Raw genomic sequence first — 16,533 nt, forward strand, 5'->3', positions numbered from 1 at the left:
AGGACTCCCAGCCAGGCTTCATGTGGTTAAAAAAGTAAAGGGACCCCTGAGCATTAGGTCCAGTCATGGCTGACTCTGGGGTTGTGGCGCTCATCTCGCTTTGTTGGCCAAGGGAGCCGGCGTACAGCTTCCGGGTCCTGTGGCCACCATGACTAAGCCGCTTCTGGCGAGCCAGAGCAGCGCACGGAAATGCCGTTTACCTTCCCGCCGGAGCGGTACCTATTTATCTACTTGCACTTTGACGTGCTTTTGAACTGCTAGGTTGGCAGGAGCAGGAACCGAGCAACGGGAGCTCACTCCATGGCGGACCTTCTGATCGGCAAGTCCTAGGCTCTGTGGTTTAACCCACAGCGCCACCCGCGTCCGTCCATGTGGTTCCTGTTTACACCATTTGCGAAGCCAGCTGTTCACTATTTTTCCCTCTCTCCCTGGGCCACATCATTCAACTGGGAGGACAGATGAGATGACAATTTGTGCATTTAATTGCTTCAATTTCCTGCCCATAGCCTCGTAGTCTCTTCTTCGTCTTTAAAAAATTGTTGCGATTCAATTTTACTTTTTATGTACAAAACCACCCCTCTTTTCTTCTCTCTATCCGAGGATATGAATTCGTTTCCTAATCTTTTGTTAATCAAAATTTTTCTATGCTTTCTTGCCACATGTGTTTCTTGTAAACATATGATGTCCAGATTATTATTTTTTTAGAAATTGTTCAATTTTATTCCAGTTTTTCTTCTCGTTCATCCCATTAATATTCCAATTCCATAACTTTAGCGCCATGATGATTCCTGATTAAAATAAATCTGATTTATTTTCTTATAACCTATCCGTCTTTTCCCCGTCCTCTTCTTCTTCATCTTCTTCTGACTTCTTTCCATTTTCTTCTTCTCCTTCTTCCGATTCCGGTTCCTATCCTGCTCCGGCCCCATAGCCCCCAAATTTAATCTCTGGAGGGTGTCCAGAGAGCCAGGTTCCCAGCGACGCCAAGAACTACCCGCCCGGCTGTCAGGTAACTCCAGAAAGGAGTGAGGAGTACGGCGGATAGCAGGCGAAGGGAAGCCATTATCTACTTCCGAATAGCGAAGCCCCGAGCTTGCAGGGAAAGCGCTCCGCTCTCAATGACAAGAAATTTCGGACCCAAAAGTACAGATTGGATGGTGATTAATAAAGAAAGGATTCGAATTGAAAAAGTGAGAAGCTTACAGAGCTCAGCTGTCATCTGGGATCAGCACAGACGCAGCGTGTCGCACAGAGCAGCGAAAAAGGAAAGTGAGTTGCCGCTAGCGGTTACTGTTGCCTTCTCTCCTTTAACTTTTTTTTCATCCAAAAAGAAACAAAAGACTACTAAGTTAAAAGGGGGGACAGAGTGACTTTATTTCTGAAAATAACAGCCTTTGATCTAATGGAGGGTAAAAAACGTGAAGTTGTTGCTTACTTTCGGTTTTAGAACAAAGAACTGCGTAGCGGAAAAAGGACTTCCGACGCCATTAATACTTTCAAAAGTTGAACTTAAAGGCAGAAAGGAGGTGAAGTAAATAAAATTTGCACACCTGGTCACTTTTTTGTATTTTGAAAAAGGCTATTTAGGACCCTAGCCAAACATAATTATTGTCATTTGAAGATATAAAAACCTCTCCCCCCCCCCCCAGCTATTTCGAGAACTTTTAATTACGCAGGACTGGAGCTTATGTCCCTAGTGGAAGGAATATAGTACTACAACTTGTTTTTCAAAAAAAATTCTATGAAAGGCTGATTCAAAACAGATGCTAGATTTTGGTTTTTCGCTCATGCTCCAGCTTCCCCTATTTTTTTTCATTTTTTTTCTTTTTTCTAAATTGACATTTTAGAACTCTTGTCCTCTGAACTAACGACCCTGATATTTGGATTAATTTTGATATTTGGTATTTTGATATTTGATATTTGGATTTAATAAAGACTTAAAACTTCGAATTGAACTTTGGACTCTCCTGTAACAGTTCTCATTCATTCTTATTATTGAATGCTGTGGAAGACCTATTTAGAATTGATGGATCTGGTGGTGGAATAAGTCTTTTTTTTTTTTTAAGAGCTGTTCCTTGGACTGAATTAGAGGGAATATTCTGCTTCCTTTCCTTCACTTTTTGTTAGTTGAAGAAATAGCCAAAATTTAATCGGATTATAGATGGCATAAATTGGATTACAAATTGAATCACAAGTTGGACTATAAATTGAATTACAAATTGGATTATAATTGGTATAAAAAGAATTTTCTGAAGATTCGATGAATAAGGATTTAGCCTAAATGGTGGCAAGAAGATTGGCTTTTGTTTTGACCCTTCACTCTTCCGAATAGTGGTGCTCTCCTACGCCTCTGTAATATTTTAGGGTCGGGCCGAAAATAGAGAACAAATATTATAAAGTTTAAATTGTCATTTGGAGACCCGACCAAAAAGAACTGGATTGAAAAATTTAGAAATTGATTTGGTAATTTGGTAACTTTGTTGGGTTTGCTTTTAGAGGGGCTGGTGGTGACATAAAAAGGTTCGGTGGAGTACTGTTGAACAATCTATAGAAGATGGCACACCAGCAAAAGAAAGGGGTGGAAGGGGGGACCACAGCAGAAAGGCGGGCCTCTAAACAGGAGGCAGATTTTAAAGCAGAGATTTTGAAAATGTTTGTTGATATTAAACAAAGTGAAAAGAATTTGGAAACAAAATTAGAACAAGTGGATAATAGGATTGGGAAAATGGATAAAAAAATTGATGAGACAGTTAATGAACTTAAAGGACAAATAAGAGAGGTATCCAAGAGAACACTATCTTTGGAGGAAGGGATGAAAAGGACAAAATTGGAAATGAAGGAACTGAAACGATAGGAGGAGAGGCGCAGGGTGGAGATGATGGAATTAAATAAATCACAAGAAGAGATCAAAGATGCAATTGCTATGAATGAACTGAGACAGAGGGAAGTTAACCTGAGGCTGAAATCTGTACCAGAGATTCAGAATGAAAATATCAAAGAGAGATTAATAACAGAATTAGCGCAGTGGTTGGAGATACCAACAGAGGAGGTAGCCCAAACAGTACAAAGTGCATTTAGAATGAGAGTCAGAACAAACAAGGCAAGAAAATTTCCAGGAGACTGCCTAATCACATTTAAGGATAGAGAAATGAGAAATTTGATATTACAGAAGAACAGAGAAAAAAGATTAAACATAGACAGGAATTATATAATTATTTTTAAAGACATACCAATAAGACTGCTGAAACGAAGAGACCCGTATAAGCCATTGGTGCAGATTCTCAAGAAAAACATCATTGAATTCAAATGGGAGTTTCCGGAGGGAATTTCGTTTTTTTATAAAAGTAAAAAGCACAGGCTGACAAGCCCAGAAGAAACAGGGAAATTTCAGAGAAGATATAAGGAATTAAAATCAGAGGAAGAAGAAGCGAAAGGTGCTGTGGGAATGTTCAGGGATGCAGGAGAGGATATATTGTTTGATTATAGCCTTCCAACTTGTGTAAAGAAGTTCACAATTTAGCAGAGTAACATTCCCCTTTTTAAACTTGCAGCGGATGCGTTTGCTCAGGCTCGCTAAAGCCTCTATAATAACTGTTCTGGTATTTTCCCCTTATTCCCTCATAAAAGATAAGACACAACACAGCCTTCTACAAAAGTATAAAAAAGTTTACTCACATATCATTCTGTTCACAATAGGATCCCAGAAGGCAGACTTAGCTTAGAAAAGTAATATATACCTGGAAACTATCTCATAAGAAGACAGTCCCTTTGTCCTTTCTGGTCTGGAAGCCAAGAGAGCATCTTTGGCTAATCAGATGTTGCTTCTTCGATGCATGTAGTCAAAAGGAGAGAGATGGCTGCCCTGCCCTGTGCTTTTTCCCGTTATCTGCACAGGTGAGGCCACGCCCACCTCTAGTCACATGCAGAGGAAGTCTGCAACAGCCCAGAAGGAAACAGGAAGTTTACCTGCTGGCTGGACAAACATTCCTCCCCATGTGTAAACATGTTCACTCTAGAAATGTTGTACTTGACTGCTCTTGTGTTTCACATCTCACAATTCTGTGAATCTTCATTCCTGGGGTGGACACAAGGTGTGAGATGGAGGCATAGGAGCCAACTCCTAGGGGCCAAGGGCCCTTCGCCCCCCCAAAAAAATATACCAGTGGACCAGCCCCACACCCAGTTGATGGGGATTGCCATTCAAATGGTGTGTTGGAGCACCATGACTTGTGATTGATTATGCAGGGTGGGGCTTACCTAGCCTCCTCCAATATTTTATTCAAGTTGGCACCCTGTAGCTGGAGGGGGAAGAGTGGTAGAAGCCTTGTTTTCTCCCTTTCCCTTTCCAGAGCAATGGGTATCTGTACTGGTGTTATGTACCATCTATACATCATTTTCATGTAGTTTTCTTTCAGTAAAGAACAGTCTGTGAATTTTAAATCAGTTTTCCACAATCTTTCCCAATCTTCAAACATTATATTATGACCTATGTCTTGTGCCCATTTAATCATGACTGATTTCACCTCCTCATCGTTTGTTTCGCATTCTAGCAGAATACTACACACACCTTTCAGCAACTTTACTTTCCCTTCCACAACTTCCTTTTGAAATCTAGATGTCGTATAACTGAATCCTTTCTTATTGTCTTCTTTATATATCTCGTGTAATTGCTGGTAACCAACTCTTTTATTTCCTCATAATCTCTTAATTTCCATTTTATTTCTTGGTCCTTTAACAAGTCAGTCTACATTAGCCACTTTCCTTTCTTTCCAAGTGGTTTGAGCCGTAAAGCTTCATGTGGTGAAAGCCACCAAGGAGTCTTCTGTTCTCGTAAATCTTTATATCTCTCCCATACTCTCATTAATGATTTCCTAATTATGTGGTTATAGAAACTTTTGTGTACTTTCCCTTTCCCATACCATAGATATGTGTGCCATCCAAATCTGTTGTCATGTCCTTCCAATTCTAATGCTTCTTGCTTTTCCAACTTTATCCAGTCCCTAATCCATACCAGACATGCGGCTTCATAATATAATTTAAGGTCTGGGAGGGCAAAATTGCCTCTGTCTTTTATATCTGTAAGTATTTTATGTTTTATCCTTTTGCAGAGGAATGGCATTTCAAGAGGAAAGGGGTGGAAGGGGAGAAGGCTGAGGCTGGCTCCTTTTTTCTGCAAGGCCCCCGCCTTTGGCTTGATGCTGGGCTTTCCCCAACTGAGGCCTGTCCCTCAGAGACCTCCTCCCCCTGCATGTTATCCCTTCTGCCCTGGTGCTGGGCTGCAGCCGCGGCTCCTACTCTCAACACAGAGTCCTCTAGATTGCTTCAGCAGGAAAGAAAGATTCTCATGTTCATGTCCATAGGGGGAAATGCATGCTGCAAACATAGGACCTTCAGCGGAGCTGCGTGGTAGGTGTCAGGGACTGGCTGGATGAGGAAGAGTGGTGCTGCTACCAGTCCAGGAGGACATGGAAGAAGAGGACCTGGACAGAGAGGAATCAGAGGCTCTCCTCCTCCATGGAATGGGAGGGATCCAGTGTGAGAGGCTAAAAGGCAAGGTTTCCAGCAACGTCTCAAGCTTAGTCGAGCCAGTGTGACTCGGTTGTGTTGTTGCTTTCTGCGAATAAAAGCTAATTGCATTTCATGCCTCACGTTCTTTCCAGCCCTGTGGATGACCTGAGCTCGCCTGACAACTCCTTGACAATAGGATAGCATCATAGAAAAGTAGAGCTTGAAGGTAACCCCAAGGCTCATCTAATCCAACCTCCACCAATGCTGGAATCACTGCTAAAGCCACTGTTTAAACACTCTTGGGAAAGTCACTTGCCAGACCTCCATGACAGAAACCCTCCTGTTCTTCTCTCTCCTGAACATCTCAGAGGCGTTGGAGCATGAAAAGGTCCAGAAGAACCACCGCCCATGTGGGAACTAGAACTGTCCAGATAGTCTTGCCCTTGGAGGAAAGGGAAGGGTCCAAAAGGGATGACCTATCTTGGCAGAGGGAATCAAGGCACAGAGAGTGAAGAGCCCAAGGAGGAGGGAGATGAGGAGGCCACCAGACTTCATGGTTAGGCAGGATGGAGCACCCTCCAGCCTCTCAGCCGCTGGTTTATAATACCAGAGCCCAGATGGAGCCATACCCAGGGCGTGCAAAAGCCCTCTCCCATTTACCCAACATCTTCCCACTTCTTCTGCACAAGGACATTTGTTTTGCAAAAGGAGCATTGACCCCTGAGACACTTTCTTGGAAATTGGATTGCAAATGGAGAACGCAATGTGAAGTGGCCCCTTTGATCTTAGCTTGCCGAGGGACAGTGACCTTTACATTCTCCTCATAGTTTCTTGTGCAATGCGGGAACACTTGCCAGCACCACCTTTCCTCATTGTCTCCTCTCTGGTCTGGGTGGGGCTCCTGCTGCACTGGGGAATATAAAAACCACCTGGCTGGAGGCTGGAGGGCACAGTGACCTGCCTAGCCATGAGGCCTGGTGCTCTCATCTTCCTCCTCGCGGGGCTCCTCTCTCTCTGTGCCATGGTGCCCTCTGCCTCTGGCCAAGGTATGTGACCCCCTTTGGACCCTGCCTGAAAGATGGAGCCCTTTCTACCTGAGCAAGGCTCTCTCTACACGTCTGCTCTTCTGCTGCTGCTGCTCTGTGTGCAGAGTTCAGATCCTCCAGAGGAGCAGGCATTTCTGAGCCATGGAGGGCCATCTGTCTGGGAGTGTTTAAGGGGGCTCTACCATGGACCCCCTGCACTTTATGGCTCTTGTTTTGATTGACATCAGCTGCAACAAACCATAGAGCTCTCTTGAAATGAGAGGAAGCAGGCATCAAGGTTGGACAGAGGCTGCCAACACCTGTGTCCCATTCAGAAGGCAGCTACCCCATCCATGAGACGCGGGTGGCACTGTGGGTTAAACCACTGAGCCTAGGGCTTGCCGATCAGAAGGTCAGCAGTTTGAATCCCCACGACGGGGTGAGCTCCCGTTGCTCGGTCCCTGCTCCTGCCAACCTAGCACTTCGAAAGTACGTCAAAGTGCAAGTAGATAAATAGGTACCGCTCCAGCGGGAAGGTAAACGGCGTTTCCGTGCGCTGCTCTGGTTCGCCAGAAGCGGCTTAGTCATGCTGGCCACATGACCCGGAAGCTGTACACCAGCTCCCTCGGCCAGTAAAGCGAGATGAGCGCCACAGCCCCAGAGTCGGTCACGACTGGACCTAATGGTCAGGGGTCCCTTTACCTGTACCTTTTACCCCCTCCACACCCAATTTCTGGTGTGGCAGCTTTGGCAAGCTCCTCAAGGGGTGCCCAGGTTGGGGAAAGGACACTTTCCACTCAAAGTCCCTTCTCCAGCCTCTGCCTTCTCCTCCACCAGTGGCTTTACAATCCCACAGCTGGGCTTGCTTTTGTAGGCTAGCACTAAATTGTGCAGGGAATTCTTGCAAAATTTATCATCAAAACTGGAGGCTTTTTAGCAGAGGACATCTTTCAGGGATTTGTTAGTTCTGATTTCTGCATTGGAGGCAGTTGGACTAGATGGCCCTTGGGGGTCCCTTCCAACTCTACTGTGCTGGTCCCATGGGTTACCAGAAAGGCAAGGTACAAGTCCAGTCCGTGGTCAGTCCGTAGTAGCTGAAGCTGGGTGCAGGGCAGGGAGTCAGGTGAAGTCAGGAACAGACATGCAAACAGGGAGCCAGGGCGGGTCAGGAACTCTGGCAGAAGAGCAGGACAGGGTTCAGGCAGGAAGTAGCAACCAACAATGTTGCTCCCGCAACTTGGGACTGGGGCTGGCCGGCTTTTATCTGCCCTGAGGCATAGGGCGGCCCCGATCCTCTGGTGACTCACCTCTCCTGGCCTGGAGGTGAGCACTCCTCCTGCAGGAACTTAGTTCCCTCCGCCTCTCTGCCCTGAGCCTCTGCAGCTCAGGAGAGGCTGGAGGGTTCCCAGACCCAGAGGCAACCTCAGCTTCCCCTGACGGGGCACCTGAGGATCCAGCACAGGTGAGGACCCTTCAGGCTCAGGCCCCAGCCCCGGCTCAGCTGGTTCTGGAGGCAGGGAATCCTGTGCAGGCTGGGATCCCTCAGGTTCAGCATCCGAGTCTGAATCCCAGGCCATCACATCTCCAGTTCTAGGATTCTGTGAATGACAGCTGGGGAGGAGGGGGAAGGGATGCAGATGCCTCTCCAATACCCACCCACAGCCCTTAAGCTGCAGCCCAAGAGTAAAGCAGATGTCTCCAAGAGGTTCTTGAGCTGTGGTTCCTACATTGCCGAGGCTTGGACTTGGGGATGTCTTCCAATTCCAATCTATAAGGGAGCCTGGAGCCCAGAGTGGGCTGACTTAAAAGACCCCCCCTCCACTGCCGGGCAGTCATGTGGTTGTTCTGTTCCAGGGAAGCCAGGATACTGCCCCCCACGAGAAGGCGTTGGACTATGTGTGGAGGCATGTACTGGAGATGATTCATGTCCTGGAGACTTGAAGTGCTGCAGCAACAACTGTGGCCACACTTGCCAAACTCCACTAAAAGGTAAGAAGTCCTTTCCCCTCAGAAGCAGACTGGGGTCTTGGGGTTCCCCAGTCTCGCCTTCAATAGGATGTCCCCTATATCAGAGGGAGGTGGGGTGTATGGGAAAGAGCTGGGACCTGTGAGCTTGTCCGCTCTTTACCAGGAGCTCAGCAAGAACTGAGAGGTCAGAATCCAGCCATTCAGCAGCTGTTAAGATTCTTAGCTTTATCAATTCCCCAGGACTTCACTGTGCTTCTGGCACAAAGGCTTTCAAGCGCTCTTGAGATATACTCAAAAGGACAAGTGTAGCCCTCGGCTCTGATAAAACTCCCCACCAAACAACGGGAGGAAGTCCTTTCCCCTCAGAAGCAGACTAATAAATAATAATAATAGTAATAAATTTTATTTATACCCCGCCCTCCCTGGCCAGAGCCAGGCTCAGGGCGGCTAACACCAGTAAAATCACAGTAAAAACATAATAGGGGGAAAAGAGAAGGGGGGACAATTTAAAATACAGGTTAAAATGCAATATAAAATGCAGCCTCATTTTAAAGTAGCCGATAAATCAAGGCCATAGGGGGAGGGAAATATAAGGGTCAGACCGAGTCCAAACCAAAGGCCAGGCGGAACAGCTCTGTCTTGCAGGCCCTGCAAATAGATGTCAAGTCCCGCAGGGCCCTGGTCTCTTGTGACAGAGCGTTCCACCACATCAGGGCCGGTGCTGAAAAGGCCCTGGCCCTAGTTGAAACCAATCTAACCTCCTTGAGGCTTGGGACCTCCAAAGTGTTGTTATTTGTGGACCTTAAGGTCCACAGACCAGGAGAGGCGGTCCCGTAGGTACGTGGGTCCTAGGCCACATGGGGCTTTAAAGGTAAAGTAGATGCAGGAAGGAAATCTCTGATGCCCACTCTGTAGCTGGAAAGAACATTGCATCAGGGATAGGAGTGGCCACAGTGGGGAAACTTGGCCAGCCCCAGCAAAGACTGATCCAGCTTCAGCCCAGATGTCCATCCCTCTGCTGGGAGGGTAGAACTTGGGGCCTCTTCATCTGAGCTGTGCTCCTCCTAGAAATACACAATCTTTGGTTGCTGGGATGCGAAAAGCCACAACTAATTCTACACCACTGTTGCCCTTCTTTGAAAAGATGTCTCTGAGCCATAATATTGTTCTGTCTTGCAGAAAGGCCTGGAAGCTGCCCTTTCTTTCCTGCAGTAGTGAAGCCACCTTGCAGAAAGGAATGCCATAAAGATTATGATTGTCCTTTCCCCAAGAAATGCTGTTCAAGCATGTGCTCCAGGCTCTGCATAGATCCAGGTAAGAGGCTGAGCCCCTGGTGTGAGGACACAGCACAATTAGGCAGATGCTGCTGCTGCTGCTGATGATTTATTGTTTTTTATTGGGTCTGCTTAGCCTGGACAAGAGACGACTAAGAGTAAGTAGGAGAGCTCTCTTCAAATACCTGAAGTGCCACCACATGGAAGATGGAGCAATCTTCTTTCCTGCTGCTCCGAAAGACAAGACTTGTTCTGCTCCTGAGCTGCTGAGAGTGCAGGGACCACCCTACGGCAGGGGAGGGGTGCCACTGGGAAGTCTAGTTTTGTGTGACACCTCAGACCCCTGAGCAGAACAGAGGCCACCTTAGGAATCCTGGGCTCCTCTGAATACTGGTTGCAAAGGAGCCCCATCCCACATGAAGAGAGAGAGCCTCTATGGCCAAAGGCATCTCTCAACCTTGGATTTCTGCTCTGTTGCAGGGAAGCCTGGGCAATGTCCTGGGGGTCAGCCAGGTATGGCCGGACCCTGCGTGGTTTGGTGTAAGAATGACTGGTCATGCCCTGGAGCTCAGAAGTGCTGCGGCAGTTGCCCACGAGCTTGTGCTAATCCTGTCAGAGGTGAGACCATTTATTCTGTGGAGGGTGGGGTGGGATAGGAAGCTCCTCTTCTTCATGAACCAAAGCCATTGTGACTTATGAAGAATTGCAGAATCTCTATACTCAGAAGTGCTTACCTGGATTCTGGCTGGAGGCAGTTGAGGCAAGGAGCCCCACAAGGAGGAGAAGGCCACCACAACACATGATGGACAGGCTTTGTCTGCTGCCCAGACCATCAGTTGACTAGAACTTTCAGGTTGGAAAGGGAGCCCAAGAGTCACGGACAGTTTTGCTCTTTTGCAGGGAAGCCTGAACAATACCCTCTCAATTGAGGTGTGGGAAGCTGCATTGCAAAGTGTGGATTTCTGAAACCCACTTGAGGATTTTTGGGGTCCTCTGGGTTCCAGACAAAAGTGAACTCCATTGCAGCTTCACAGGGAGGGTCTCTCTGACCAAAAGGCATCTCTCAGCCACAGAACCCTAGAACTGTCAGGTTGGAAAGGAGCCTAAGGGTCACTGAGGGCTTTGCTCTTTTGCAGAGAAGCCTGGGAGATGCCCCCAGGATCCAGGTGTGGGAATCTGCATTGCAAAGTGTAGAGATGACTGGTCCTGCCCCGGTGTTCAGAAGTGCTGCGGTGGATGCCCACGAGATTGCCGTAATCCTGTCTAAGGTGAGATGATTTTGAATTTGGTGGAGGGTGGGGTGCAGTGGGATAGAGACTGACTGTCTGTGGTTTGTGGAAGATTTTGGAGTCTCATAGATCAAAATATCTGGTAGCCTTTATGTATCTGGAGAGAAAGAAGGAGAAAGAGAAAGAGAAGCAGAAATACCTCTTCACCCCTGTTGTGAGAATGAACCAAGCATTTTTAGTAAGATGAATGAAAAAGGGGATCTACTTACATTGCTCAAGTGCAGTTTTGCTCGAGGAGGGACGCCTGTTGCCTCTGAACTGACAGCTAAGAGATGGTCCATAATTATGACATGGGAACAAGGGGATGGGGCTCTGTCATTGAGTACCTTGGTCCAAGGCTCCATCTGGGCATCTCCAGGTAAGGGAAACCCTTGTCATCTGCTTAGCTAGGGTGATGAGCACCGATCTCTCCAGGGTTCTTTGCCCTGCATTTCCTGTGGGAATGTTCAGGGATGCAGGAGAGGATATATTGTCTGATTATAGCCTTTCCAACTTGTGTTAACAAGTTCACAATTTAGCAGAGTAACATCCCCCTTTTTAAACTCACAGTGGATGCGTTGCTAAGGCCTCTATAATAACTGTTCTGGTATTTCCCCCTTATTCCCTCATAAAAGATAAGACACAGTCTTCTATAAAAGTATAAAAATGTTTACTCACACATCATTCTGTTCACAATAGGATCCCAGAAGGCAGACTTAGCTTAGAAAAGTAATATATACCTGGAAACTATCTCATAAGGGGACAGTCCCTTTGTCCTCTCTCGGCTGGAAGCTCAGAGAGCATCTTTGGCTAAGCAGATGTTGCTTCTTCGATGCATGTAGTCAAAAAGAGAGAGATGGCTGCCCTGCCCTGTGCTTTTGTTGTTACCTGCACAGGTGAGGCCATGCCCACCTCTAGTCCCATGCAGAGGAAGTCTGTCCCAACCCAGGAGGAAGCATGAAGTTTACCTGCTAGCTGGACAAAGATTCCTCCCCATGTGTAAACATGTTCAGTCTAGGAATGTTGAACTTGACTGCTCTTGTGTTTCACATCCCACATTTCCATGGGTGCCTGAACACTCTTTTACTCCTGCAGCAAAGTGATGGCAGTGATGCGCAGCCTGAAATCCCTGCAACTTCTACAGTTTTGGAGAGGTGAACCCAGCACCCAAGGAGTGAAGGCAACGAGAGACCCAGCTCCCTCTTGACCCAATGGGCCCGATCCAGCATCCTTCCCTGCCTGCAATAAAATGATCCCTGTGCCTGCATACCAGAGTGTCTTGTTCTTGAGTCTTGCTTGCTAATATCTTTCCAAAAGGGTGTTGGCAGGAGGGAGGGAGGAAGAGCCCTTGGCTGAGGGCTGGGGAAACCCAACAGAGCACACATACAGCCAGGGAAGGGCAGCTTCGCAATGGGGCAGAGTTAGGAGGGGAAATGCACTGGGTGAAGGGCGAAGGGTCACTGTCCGCTGGGGGGTAGAAGCAGGAGAACTAAGGCCACTGATTTAAAGCAGGCTGGGTGTAACAGGATCTTGTAGGTCAAATAATGCTCCCCTTTCTTGACTTCCATCCCTAGTTCCCAAATATTTGACTAACGAAGCAGGGCTTGCTGTGTCCTGCCTCTGGGACCCAGGTCCTTTGTGGTCTCCCTCCTGGAGTGTGTTGCTGCTTTTGTGCCCACCTTCCTCTTCTGAAAGGAACAGGACACAGGATGGCACCAGCTGTGTGCACAGGACCCCCCTGCAGTTCTGGGCAGGGAGGGTGGCCAGAACTCCTGGGGCCTCTTCCTCTGGTCGTTCAGCAGCCAAGAGCTGATTTCTGTTCCAAAGTGGCAGCATTGTGGGGCCCTCTGTTGGCTTTTCGCAGTGTAGTAGCGCAGAGAGCTTGCTGGGGAGAGCTTGCATTAAGAAGAAGGGACTCAAAAATAACTTAAACAAGGTTTTAATAAGAAAAACAAAAACTCCTTAAACACTAAATACTTTAACAAACAAACACGACCCAACCACCAACCCATCCCCAGGGTAAAATGGCAGAGCTAGGTGCTGCTCCTTATATACTGTGGCCAATTCCCAACACAGCTTAATCAATGCAACTCAGCAGCACCTGCTATGCCTCACAGCTGCAAGGCTGGATCTCATTAGTTTACTCTGGCCCTTGCTCTGGCCCCTTAAAGGTATACACATTGGGTGAAACAATGATGAACCTTTAGATTTAAAGAAACAGTTCAACACCCTCAGGTGGAAGACTCAGGTGGGAGCAGTGTGAATATGAGGAGTCCTAACCACATGGAGGGACACAGGTGGCACAATGGGTTAAACCACAGAGCCCAGGACTTGCCGATCAGAAGCTTCGAATTCCCACGACGGGGTGAGCTCCCGTTGCTTGGTCCCACCTCCTGCCCACCTAGCAGTTCGAAAGCACGCAGTGCAAGTAAATAAATAGGTAGCGTTCTGGCGGGAAGGTAAACGGTGTTTCCGTGCACTGCTCTGGTTCACCAGAAGCGGCTTAGTCATGCTGGCCACATGACCCGGAAGCTGTACGCCGGCTCCCTCAGCCAGTAAAGCGAGATGAGCCCGAGAGTTGGTCATGACTGGACCTAATGGTTAGGGGTCCCTTTACCTTTTTAACCACATGGAGCCTGGCCTTTCAGGCTGGGAGTCCTGTTCCTTGGAGGCAGCATCCTGAGCTGGACCCCATTTCCATAGGGTAGCGAGGCGTCCTCTTCATGCCACCCCAGAGCAAAGACACCCATTTCACAGAGACTCAGATTCCCAGCCAAGTCAAATATACAAAGTCATCCCAAGCCCTCTTTCTGCATCACGAAAAAGGAGAGGGGAGGACCCACACCAATGGGATGAAGTCAAAAGAAAGGAGGTTTCAACTAAGCATTAGGAAGGACTTTCTGACAGTAAAAGTTGTTTGACAGTAGAACAGACTCTCTCGGAATATGGTGGACTCTCCTTCACTGGAGGTTTTTAAAGCAAAGTTGGCTGGCCAGGGATGCTGTCATGGCCTTCCATCTTCCAGCCCCCATCCCCTTTCCAGTTAAGCCAAGCAGCCCAATAGCCTTATGATGTCAGCCATAACAGTGACAGAGAAACATCCCAGCTTATTTCCCCAGAAATGCTGTTCAGTCAGGTGCTCCAGGGAATGCATAGATCCAAGTAAGAGGCTGAGCCCCTGGTGTGAGGACACAGCACAATTAGGCAGATGCTGATGCTAATGATTTGTTATTATTGAGAACCAAAACATCTGGCAGTAAGAGCACTTTGACAGTGGAAAAGATTCCCTTTGAAGGTGATGGACTTTCCTTCCTTGGAAGTTTTTAAGCAGAGGTTGGATGGCCATCTGCCATGGATTCTTTAGCTGTAATCACTGCTTTGCAGGGGTTGGTCTAGATGATCGGGGTCCCTTCCCACTGTAGGACATGGATTAGGGATCAAATCTTCCCCCTCTGACCTGCTGCGCCTCTTGGGCCTTACAGCTGGTTCAACAGGTGAAGAAGGCTCACTCTTTGGTTCAAACTTGACACTTGCCTGAGGAGGTGTTCTAGGTTCCCCCCTCTGAGGGATCCTGAGCTGTCCCTGCCTTGGACTCTGTTGCTCTGGACCTTGGTCCCCAGCAACAACTTCCTCTTCCTCCTCAACGTCTGAGTCATAGAACTGCTGTGAAATCACGTCTGGATTAGCGTGCAGACGTTTCCAACCGGCTTGTTCACAGAACTCAGAACTATTGCTCACAACAAATCTAGACTGGTCTCCACTTGGGTACGCAAATCACCAGGCTTTTGAGCCAGGCTCATACCCTACAAAGATCATCCTTTTTGACCTTGGTTCACCTTTCTTGCGTAGAGCCTTTGGGATGAGCACCCAGGCCTCACAACCAAACACATGAAGGTAGTGAACCTTTGGCTTATTCCCATGCAGTAAGAAATACGGTGTATTCCCCACACTAGAGTTGTACACTCTGTTCTGCGTATGTACCACATATTTCCAAGCTTCAGACCAAAACTTTTGGGGTAGCCCTGCATCCCACAGGATCGCAGACACTGCTTCTTGCACCGTCCTGTTCTTTCTCTCTGCCACGCCATTCTGTTGCGGAGAGTAAGGAGCGGTCAATCTGTGGCTAATCCCCTTCTCCCTAAAGAAATCCTGTAAAGCAGAACCAGTGAACTCAGAACCTCTATCACTTTGAAAACCTCGAACTTTGGTGGAAAAGGTTATCTCCACTGCAGTGATCCAATCCCTGATCATTTTAGCCGCCTCCCCTTTAGACCTCAAAGCAAAGGTCCAAGCGGATATCGTGAAATCATCAATCAAGATCAGAGAGAACCTTGACTTTCCCAGTGACTCAACAGACATGGGTCCACAAAAATCTGCATGAATCAATTCAAAGGGTTGTGTGGTCTGTCTCTCTGACTTTGGATAGGAGCATGTCACAACTTTGGCCTGCTTACATGCATTGCAATCTAAAAACTTTCCACAACTCCTAAATTTGCACCCTTCTGTCAATTCTGGTGCCTTCTGAAGATGGTTCCAACTCAAATGCGCGAAGCGCCTGTGCCAAATATGGTCACAACCATTGTGGGGCGCTACATTCACACATTGCCCCTTGGCATCGCACACACAGTTTTTTTTATTTTAAGTGTAAAGCAGCTCTGGGAATTGTGGGGAGGGGGTCCATTGGAGGCATCAGGGGGAACCAGGTGATCAGCAGCTTGTCTTGCAGAATCAGCCCCCTACCCACCCAGAGTTCAAACGGCTATGAAATGCCCAAACCGCTAAAGCTGCTGTGAGAATGGCGAAAACCAGAGGGCTAGAGCCCATTTTCCAAGTGGGAAAATTCCAACCTGGACCCAAATACAGCAACCGATTATGCCATAGCAAGGTCTAGCAGAGCAACAAGTGACAACAATATATTATTATTATTATTATTATTATTATTATTATTATTGATTTATTTGTACCCTGCCCATCCGGCTGGGTTCCCCAGCCACTCTGGGCGGCTTCCAACAAAGATCAAAAATACATTAAAATATCAAGGAGGAGCCAAGGAAACATGGCTGTAGGGCAAGCCACAGGCCTTCATCATATACCGGAAGGGCAGGGTGATCCCGCCCCTGGGGGCACATGCCTGCTCACGATTCACTGATCAGATGAGTGGGCGGGACCAATTACCTGGGCAGCAAGCTCAGCCCAGAGGCTTCCTTTACTGCTGGGAAACAATACCTGGTACTTCCCCTGTCAATTCCCGGCACTGGAGCACTTAAAGAATGCAAATGTGAAGTCATAAATATATATGTGTGTAACTTGTCCCTAAGATCAGCCCCTGGACCTTAATTGGACATGTCATGCTATTTATTTATTTTTTAAAAAAGAACCAGGGGGAATCTGGGAAATTACGGGTTGATTACCTTAACATGTGTTTCAGAGCATTGTTAAAGATAGAATGAACAAGCCTATAGAAGAACAAGCTTGGTGGAGCAAAACCAG

This window comes from Podarcis tiliguerta (genome assembly GCF_965153285.1).
Source record: "Podarcis tiliguerta genome assembly, chromosome: 6".
Classification (NCBI taxonomy): Eukaryota; Metazoa; Chordata; class Lepidosauria; order Squamata; family Lacertidae; genus Podarcis; species Podarcis tiliguerta.